Source organism: Gracilinanus agilis, chromosome 3 (genome assembly GCF_016433145.1).
Source record: "Gracilinanus agilis isolate LMUSP501 chromosome 3, AgileGrace, whole genome shotgun sequence".
Classification (NCBI taxonomy): Eukaryota; Metazoa; Chordata; class Mammalia; order Didelphimorphia; family Didelphidae; genus Gracilinanus; species Gracilinanus agilis.
In genome coordinates this window covers 1,565,011-1,574,997 of record NC_058132.1, presented here as the reverse complement: position 1 = coordinate 1,574,997, position 9,987 = coordinate 1,565,011, and the positions used below count along the sequence as shown (strand labels likewise).

At 37.4% G+C, this 9,987-nt stretch overlaps 1 protein-coding gene across 1 annotated transcript in view; it reads left to right on the top strand.

Annotated features, from left to right (window-relative positions):
• LOC123239270 (zinc finger protein 91-like) overlaps nt 1-9,987 on the top strand; it is a 310,142-nt gene that overhangs the window by 180,374 nt on the left and 119,781 nt on the right. The gene's annotated exons all lie outside the window — the stretch shown is intronic.

Genomic DNA, 9,987 nt, shown 5'->3' with positions numbered 1-9,987 from the left:
ATCTGAATGTGGCAGAGCTAGTGGGTAAGGCCATTTAGGAAGAGAAGCATCATTTAACCCATAATAGACAGCTCCAGACAAGGGCAATGCTGCTGCTGTGTCCTCTGTTCACTACCAAGAAAGGTTTGGCTCTCCACTGCTTTTTTTTTTTAGTAATGTTTTATTGTTTTCTAATTACATGTAAAATTGCTAAAGTGTTCAATCATTTCAATTCATTTTTTAGTCGATTCTCTAGGCTTCTTTAGGTATAGCAGCATGTCATCTAGAAAGAGCAACAGTTTTGTTTCCTCATTGTCTATTCCAGTTACTTCCATTTTTTTCTTCTCATTCCAAGAGTTAGAATTTGCAGTATAATGTTGAATAATAGTGTTGATGATGGACATCCCCTGATGTATTAGATATTCCTCTCCATTTGAAGGGAAGCTCCATTTATTCTTATGTGTCTTAGTGTTTTGAATAGGAACGAGTATTGTATTTTGTCAAATGTTTTTTCTCCATCTATGGAGATAATCAGATGATTTCTTTTGGTTTTGTTGTCGATATAGCCAATTATGGTGTATGTCTTCCTAATATTGAGCCAGTACTGCATTTTGTCCATAAATCCCACCTCGTTTTAGCCTATGATCTTTTTTTTTTTTTTAAAGCACAAACCACTTTTTGACTCTTTATTTATAGAACCAAAATCAGCAAGGCAAAAGATCCTGATTCAGCTTGAGGTCAAGGTGAAATGTATCATATGCAGCCATGATAGTGGAGTAGGGATGGGGAGGGGAAATAGTGAGGGTGGCACAGCAGCAAGCAAGCTTCTCCCAAACAGGAAGGAGGTTGTAAGAAGTGTCCATTTGCCATAATTCCCTTGATAGAAATGTTTTCATACAAAATTATCATTATTCAAAGTGCCTATTAAAATTGTTTAACATGACCTTTTGTTTTTCCTGATCCAGACAATTTAATTTTATAAGCAATTGCTTCCCAAGATGCAACCCCAAAGGAGAAACCAGAATTGTCTGTATGTAAAGAGACATGTTATAAGGAGAGAGAGAGAGAGAGACAGAGAGAGAGAGAGAGAGAGAGAGACAGAGAGAGAGAGAGAGAGAGAGAGAGAGACAGAGACAGAGACAGAGAGAGACAGAGACAGAGAGAGACAGAGACAGAGAGAGACAGAGACAGAGAGAGAGACAGAGACAGAGAGAGAGAGACAGAGAGAGAGAGAGACAGAGAGAGAGAGAGAGAGAGAAACTATCTCCCACTAACTGGTTCTTAAATAAGACTGGAGTTTTCCTCTGGACATCCAGAATATTAATTGTAGGTTCACTGTCTCTGAAATCAGACTGAGAAGCACCGTGTGATCCTGCTTGATTACTATCTGACAGTAGGATTCTCTCCCTCTTTCTCTCTCTCTCTCTCTCTCTCTCTCTCTCTCTCTCTCTCTCTCTCTCTCTCTCTGTCTGTCTCACTCACTCAATCTCTCTCTCTCTCTCTAAGGACAGAGCTCATAGCAAAAGAGTAACTGATTCAGTTTGGATTGAAATTGAGTTCTGTGCTGTTGGTGATTCAGGCACTCTGGCTAGAAAGGTTCTCTGCAATTGAATCCACCAATAACCTGTCTGAACTGGAAGAAGACTTTGAGATTTTGAGTATGTGAAGTAGTGCCATCCAGCCTGTGCACCACATAGCCTATGATCTTTTGATATGTTGTTGCAATCACTTTCCTAGTTTTTATTGTAGAATTTTGTTTCGATATTCATTAGGGAAATTGTCAATGGTTTTCTTTCTGGTTTTGCTCATCCTGGTTTAGGAATCAGCACCGTATTTGTGTCATAAAAGGAAAAGATGTGGTAGAATTCACTTGTGAATACATCTGGCCTTGGGGTTTTTTCCCTCAGGGAGTTCAATGATGAGTTGTTCAATTGCTTTTTTTGAGATGGGATTTACTGGAACTGAATCCTGGAGTAATCTCATTGAAAGTGAAGTGTGTTCTATTGAGCTATAGTTTTCTGAATTAGAATGACATAAATTATAATAAATACATTCATTATTTGGCATTTTAAAAAATGACAGTGCTAGAAAATACAGAGATTCAGAAAAGTCCATGTTAAAATTGTATCAGTAATTTACTTGCTTAGACAGAGACATCACCTCTTTCTAATGGTAAAAATGGCAACATTAGAATAGAAAAGATTTAAAACTGCTTAGCATATGGCAATCATTATATACATGTTCCCTGTTTTTGTGATTTCTTTAGTGTGATACAATTACTTCATACTGGATAACTTCCTATAACATTTTAGTTGTGATAAACATGCAAAAGGTAATAAGTGGATGCAATTCTGTGTACGGTCATTTGAACATGGGCAATATGTTGAAATTTATAACGTTGTTTCTCATAATGTCAAACTGGATAAACTATCCTAAAGATACGCTGTAGAAAAGCAGGTTCTCTTTAATCTGAATATGGCTAGATTATGGACTAAACTTTTCAAAGAAGGTGAGATATATAGTATATATGTACCCATTTAGAAAGTTGTGATGTGATTTGATCATCCCTCTTGGTCACATGTTGTATGCTAAAGTGTTGTTCGGACTTTTCATTGTATTTCTGGTTCTAAATGTAATTCTGAAACATTAACTTTCATTTTGAAATCATCTGATTTCCTTACTTTGTTAAGATGATTGTATATGACTGAATGTAATATGATCATGTAATTTGATGATATAGAATAATAATATAATTTCATCCTCTCTGGTGGGATTAACCTGAGCTTTAATAATGAATCCGTGACTTTATCCCTCTGTTGTATTCCAATCAACATTACTCAGTTTAATGTGATTCCATAGGAGTAGTGATTATTTCATTTTTATTAGCAGACATCAAAATGCATTTAGACACTTAAGAACACTTAACTAATAAAAACACACAATTGAATTTGGATTAATTAGGTTTGTTTAAATAACTGAGTGGATTCTTCTTGTGTTAGATTTTGACCTAGTTTTGACATCCCCCTGCCTGATCACAACTAAGGGGTCTCCACCCTATGACTGATTAAGTTTTTCCTGATAGAGAAGTCACAAGGTTCACTGAAAAATCCACAGTTACTTTAGGAGCCCCCTGCTCCTTGGTCATTCCCTCTGAGTAGATCTTGACATTCTCACCTCTTTGGACAATGTTTTCTCTAGACTTCTCAACCTTCCTTGACCCTCTGGATGGACTCCTAATAAATTTACCCTGTTGTTTTATGCCAGTAATCATTCCCAGTCTTACCTGATTTGGATTCAGCAGAGTAAATGTATATTTTCTATTGTCTCATCTAGATGTTCTTGTACTTAAAAACTCCCATTTTGGACGTAAGGGTTATAAATCCTGTACTCTGGAGCAGGGAAGGGTCTCAGATCATGAGGATCTGGGTTTGGGATCCTCTTTAATATAAATTCATTGGCTCTGATTTCTACCTCCATTGTTTTATTGCAGATTGGAAAATGTATCCTATTCTATTATGATACCCCAGATAGGAGAATGAGGCATGGACACTGTAAGAGGGGAAACTAGATATTTTAGGTATGGTCACCAGAAATCACTTAATGTGATTTCAAATAAAATAGACCCAAGTCAGGATGAATTTTACGATGGTTTATTTACAATTAGGAAGGTTGAAGGTAGGGAAATTGAGAGAGAGAAACTCTGGCCTGGACAGAGGTCCAGACCAGATAAGATTTTAGAGGCCCCAACAAAGGAGCACAGAGGTTAATTAAACAAGGCTTCTAGCCACAAGGCCTTTAACAATTAGAGAGGCAAGAGAGGCCTCCTTGAGGGTATAGATTCCAGAAACACCAAGGGAGGTGAAAGGAAGTCAGCCTAACTTACCCACGTGACAATTCAGAGGGAAGCCATCTGAGGTCTCAGCAGAGATCCTTCAACACCAAGTTCAAAGCATCAACTCCTCCACAGGAAGTTACCATCATATTTAAAAGATAGCAGCTTTCGTCACTTCCTGTGTCCACCTTCAATTTTAAGTGGACAAATGGCAGCCTCAACACTGTTTTGGACTGCCCAAAGGGCAGTCCCTTGTTCTTGATTTGTTACTTATTGTCAAGTGTGGGTAACTGATCTTCCCCTCCCCACTTAATTCTAAGTTGGGTGGGTTTGCATTATTTCTGATGGCTAGAGTCTAACAATGAATGAGGATGAGCTAATTCCATCTACACAACACCAGCTTCCTTTGACTCCCTTGCTTGTGAGGGTCCCTAGAGGAAGCGCATATTTGGCTTGATTTTTACTGCCTACCCTCCCCAGAGAAAAAGTTCGATGCCATTGAAACAACCAATTATTTCCAGAGTTATTAGAGAAGTGCCTATTTGATCAATGAATGCTGCATGTTTTTCCTTTCCAGACCAATACAAGATTACAAAGTACATTTTAAAAGACTTCAAGGGGGTACTTTTTAAAAAATAAATCCCTGAGTTCATTTAAAATGTGCTGGTTGAGCCATACCACTGCTGAGTTTGTACCCCCAAAGAGATCAAAAGGAAAAAGACTTGTACAAAAATATTTATAGCCGCACTGTTTGTGGTGGCAAAACCCGGAAAATGGGGGTATGCTCTTCAATTGGTGAATTGTGGTATCTGCTGGGGATGGAATACTACTGTGCTAAAAGGATAATAAACTGGAGGGATTCCATGTGAACTGGAAAGTCCTCAGGAAGTGATGCAGAGTGAAAGGAGCAGAACCAGGAGAAAATTGTACACAGAGAAGGATACATTGTAGCACAAACTGAATGTAACTGACTTTTCTACTAGCAGCAACGCAATGACCCAGGACAATCCTGAGGGACTTATGAGAAAGAACTGTGGGAGCAGAAACAGAGTAGAAAAACAATTGCTTAATCGCATGGTTCAATGGGGATTTTATTGGGGATGTAGACACTAAACGATCACTCTGGTGCAAATATCAATAATATAGAAATAGGTCCTGATCAATGACACATGTAAAACCCAGAGCAATTGCGCATTGGCTACAGAAGGGGAGGGAAAGAACATTGGAAAATATTCTAAATTAATCAATTAAATAAAAATTTCCAAAAAACCCCCCCAAAAACATTCTGGTTGCTGGAGAGGACAGTGTTTCTTTAAGTAGCTATTCTAAAGGTCAGGCTCCAACCTCAAAGCCTCAGTGTATCTGCCTCTTGAAATACACTGATAAGAGGGGCAGGGAGGTAACACAGTGGAGAGAATGCCAGGCCTGCAGCAAGGAGGACCTGGGTTCAAATATGCCCCTGGGCACTTGCTAGCTGTGTGACCCTGTGGAAGTCACTTCCCCCAGCTGCCTACCCTTTCTGCCTTTCTGCCTTGAAATCTGTAGCAATCCAGATATACATTTAATCTTGATATTATTTTAAGAGTGCTCAAAAAATGACTCTTGTATTGTTTATGATTGATTTCTGTAACCTTGAGTTAAACTGAACCTCAACCTTGCCAAACTCCTAGCCCTTCCCTAAGCCTACACTCTGGAAGACTGGTCAGTTATCTCAGGCTCCTTGCCTTACCTTCAACAATCAATCAGCATTTGTATCAAGACCTCAGGCCTCATGAATTCCTGATCTAGATGTTTGCTCTACCTGTTATTTCAGGTTCCAACAGTTTGTATCTCCTGATGATTACGTATGTATCAGACCACTTGATTCTCCCCTTCCCCCCATCTACGGTTGTAACCCCAATAAAAGTAGCTCTAGGACAGTTGAGAAAGAAGCTCTTGACCATCAGAGCACTGAACCTTCTAAGCTCTTGACCACCAGAGTTTACTCGCTGTCTGTCTACCTCATCCCAAAACTTTCTATGTCTGCGTGTCTTTATTCTCTCCTTATGTTCTCTTTCCATTAGTTTTTAACCCGCTACCCATTTTCACTCAGTCCTTTGTTCCCCTTTCTAAGTGTCCAACCCACTAGGAATCTTCGTGGAGCTGCTGGACGGCTTCAAAATCAATACTAAATATTTCTGAGACAGAAGGTAAAGGTTAAAAGAAAAAAGGAAATACACTGGCAAGTTTGGGTTAGGAAAAGAAAATCAAGTGATGTGAACTTTTAGGCGATTTGAAGATATAAAAGAATTTGTGGAGAAGATCGAGAAGGGCCACCATGACTTTCTGCTTGTTTGTTTTCAACAGGAGCTAAGCACAAACAGCAAGTCCTTTGAAAACTGAGATATTTATGAATAAAGAATTAATTTGGTGGAAATTTTATTCAAATGATGAAATGGCCTCATTTGCAATCAGACGTGTTCTCTTCCTAGGGAATCGGGTCTGCCCAAACTCAATACAAAACGCCTTCGACGCTGAAGAAGACAGAGCAAGTCAAAGTCTCTACACTATGTGCTCCTAACTTGACACTCTTCCAGGCCCAGGGGAATCCCCACCCCCACCCCAATGGAAGCTTGGATTTGTGAGTGGGCTCTGTTTATTACAAAGGAAACATTTAATTAGTAAAAGACAAAACCAAGAATAATCCCTCTATTATACTTACCAAATAGAATTAGAATCAAAAAATAGTCATTACTTGTTATGGAGCCCATGTAGAAATTAGAGCCAGGCTCTCCTGACAATCTGTGCAGTGCCCATGGGGGTGAGTAAGCACTTATTTATAGAAAGCTAGTAGGGAAATGCATGAATGAGGAAAACCCATGTTCTTGAGGCAACTCACTGCAGGGTATTCAGGCCTTGATACCTTTGCCTCTTCAGGAATAACTGCACCCCATGAAGGCAATTCTCTGGGAATAACTCTCCTCTTCATTTTCCTCCTTAGCACATCTATCCCTCTTCTTCTAAAGACCTACCCAAGCTCTTTTAACTTAGAATGGCTCTTTTTAAAATTTTGATTAAAACCCTTACGTTCTATCTTGGAATTAATACTGTGTATTGGTTCCAAGGCGTAAGAGTGGTAAGGACTAGGCAATGGGGATTAAGTGACTTGCCCAGGGTTACACAGCTAGGAAGTATCTGAGGCCAGATTTGAACTTAAGGACCTCTTGTCTTTAGGCCTGGCTTTCAATCCACTGAGCCAACCAGCTGCCCCCTAGAATGGTACTTAAAAAATGTACTGAAATAAAGTTACTCTTTTATAGCAATAAATCCTTTCCCTAAGTCAGACAACTGCGAAGTTTCTAGAGTAGCTTTCTGGGCAATGAAGACAAGCCTTGCAAGCTCTTTATTCAGTGGGATTTTGCTTCATTTGATATGATCTCATCATCTGCAAATATGGGCTCTGGGCAGTAGAGCTGCACCCAAGAAATTCTTCATTCAATAGGAATCTGCTTTTGACAAAACCACATTTCAGTCTTTATAGCAAAGTGTCTCCAAAGCCTCATCCCCACTCTGCCATCTTTTCTTAGAAACAAAAAGGATCAGCAGATAACAACTAAATAAATCTGAGAGCTTTCCTCTTCCTCAACTCTAGATGGAACTAGTGCTAGCTCAAATCATAGTAGACTTCATCTCCTTTCCATTCTGTATGTGTCATCCTTTCCTTCAGCCAGTCTACAAAACACACCTTTCTTTCAAACAACAGCTTTTAAAAAAATAGCATTTGAAACTGTCTGCCTTGGGATTCCATAACGTGACTGTCCAGGTTTTCCTCTTATATATTTTGCCATTCCTGTTAGGTCTTCTTTACAGGTTCACCTTCCATATGATTCCTTTTAACTCTATGTGTTCCCTAGTCCTCTGCCTTGGGTCTTTTTCTGTCTCCACACCCTCTCTGTTGATGACCTCACCAACTCCCAAAGGTTTAATTATCACCTCTGTATGGGTGATTCATAGATTTATATATCTGATGTGATTTTATCTACAGAGCATTAATCCCACATGATAAGCCTATTTCACATTTCAAATGGGATATTCTGGAGATATCTCAAATTCAAAATGTTTAAGATATAATGAATTGTCTTTTCCCTCAAACCTATGCTTCAAGAAGTTCCCATTTTTGTTGAAGGCAACATCCCATTTTTTAGTCTTTCAGGGTCATTACCTTAGTATCATTCTTAGCTTTTACCTATCTTTCACCCTACATATCCCATGAGTTGCCAAAGTCTTGCTGGTTCTCCATGTCTTTAGCATCCAACCTCTTTTACTACTTACATAGACACCACTTTAGTTCAGGCCCATATCTCACTAATTGCTTAAATTATTGAACTTTCTCATTACTGGTCATCTTCAAGCCCCTTCTCACATTTAATATCTATTCTGCTTAGCTACCAAAGTCATCTACTCTATCTAATAAATTATTACTACTCTACTTAGTATATTTCAATGGTTTCCTGTTGTATCTAGATTAACATATGAACTACTTTGTTTAGCTTTTAAAATCCTTCACAATATTTCCCAAAAATCTATTTCACTATGTATTCATTTCCTTAGTCTACAATCAGATAAAATTATCCTTTTCTCTGTTCTTCACATTTGATACTCTCCATCCCTTGAATACATTTCCTCCTCATTTCTATATCATATAATATCTCTCTGTCTTCAAGACAAAGCTGAAGCATAACATATTCAAAATTATATTCCCCCCTTGATTACATATAAAAGGAGCTTTAACATTCATTAAAATTTTTTTGATTTCCAAATTCTTTCCCTCCCTCCCACTCTTCCTTCCTTCTTCATTCCCACAGCCTCCCATTTGAAATGGTAAGCAATCTGATATAGATTATATTAGTGCAATCATATAAAATATTTTTCAATATTAGACATTTGTGAATGAGACCTAAAACAAAAAAAAAGTGAAATATATTAGGGGGTTCTTCTTCATTCAGACTCCATTAGTTCTTTCTCTAGTGGGGAATAATATTTTTCATCATTATGACACATGTTAAAACCAGTGGAAATGTGCATTGGCTATGAGAGGGGTGAAGGGGGGTAAAGGGGAATGTAAAAACATGAATCATGTAACCAGGAAAATTTTTCTAAAAAATAAAATATTTTAAAAATTATATTTTTCATCATTAGTCTTTGGGATTGTCTTGGATCACAGTTTTCCTGAGAATAACTAAATCATTCACAGGTATTAATAAAAATATTTCTGTTATTGTACACAATATTCTTCTGGTTTGGGTCCTTTCACTTTATATCAGTACATGTTAGTTTATTAGGTTTTCCTTCCAAACTCTTCATTTTTCCTCCCTATCTGGTCAAATCGGCTCCCATGAGCTCTCTCTGTCCCCATTAATGTTCACTCCAAGGAATTCCATCATGTTTTCCCCCTCTGGCTCAAGTGTTCTACTCCAAGGTTAGGATTTCCAATTTAGTCTTTAATTGGGGATTTGTAATTAGTCCTTTTCCTAGTTTTTTTTAAAAAATTATATAGTTAATTCAATGATCCGCTTTTTTTTTTGGTATTTTAGTGATATATTCATTTAGAAATATAAATCTTCCCCTGAGTATTGCTTTGGATTTATCTCATAAATTTTGATATATTTTTTCTTTATTGTCAATCTCTTTAATGAAATCAGTGATTGTTTCTTTGTTTTGTTTTTTTGACCCACCCATTTTGAAGAATTGGATTATTTGTTTTACAATTAATTTTAATTTGCCTTTTCATGAATCCTTATTGATTATAATTTTTATTGCATTATGATCTTATTTCTGATTTTTCCAGTTGATTGTGAAGTTTTTATGTCCTATAACATGGTCAATTTTTGTATATGAACTATGTGCTGCTGAAAAAAGGTAAATTCCTTTTTCTCCCATTTTTTCCAGATATCTATTTAATCTAATATTGTTAAAATTTAATTCACTTCCTTTACTTTTTCCTATTTATTTTTTGGTTAAATTTATCTAGTTCTGATAGAGGAACCATTCCCCACTAGTTGAGGCCCCCCACTAGTATAGTTTTACTGTCTATTTCCTCTTTTAGCTCCTTTAGCTTCTCCTTCAGAAATCTGGTTTGCTACCATTTGGTGCATATATGTTAAGTACTGATATTACTTCATTGTCTATACTACCTT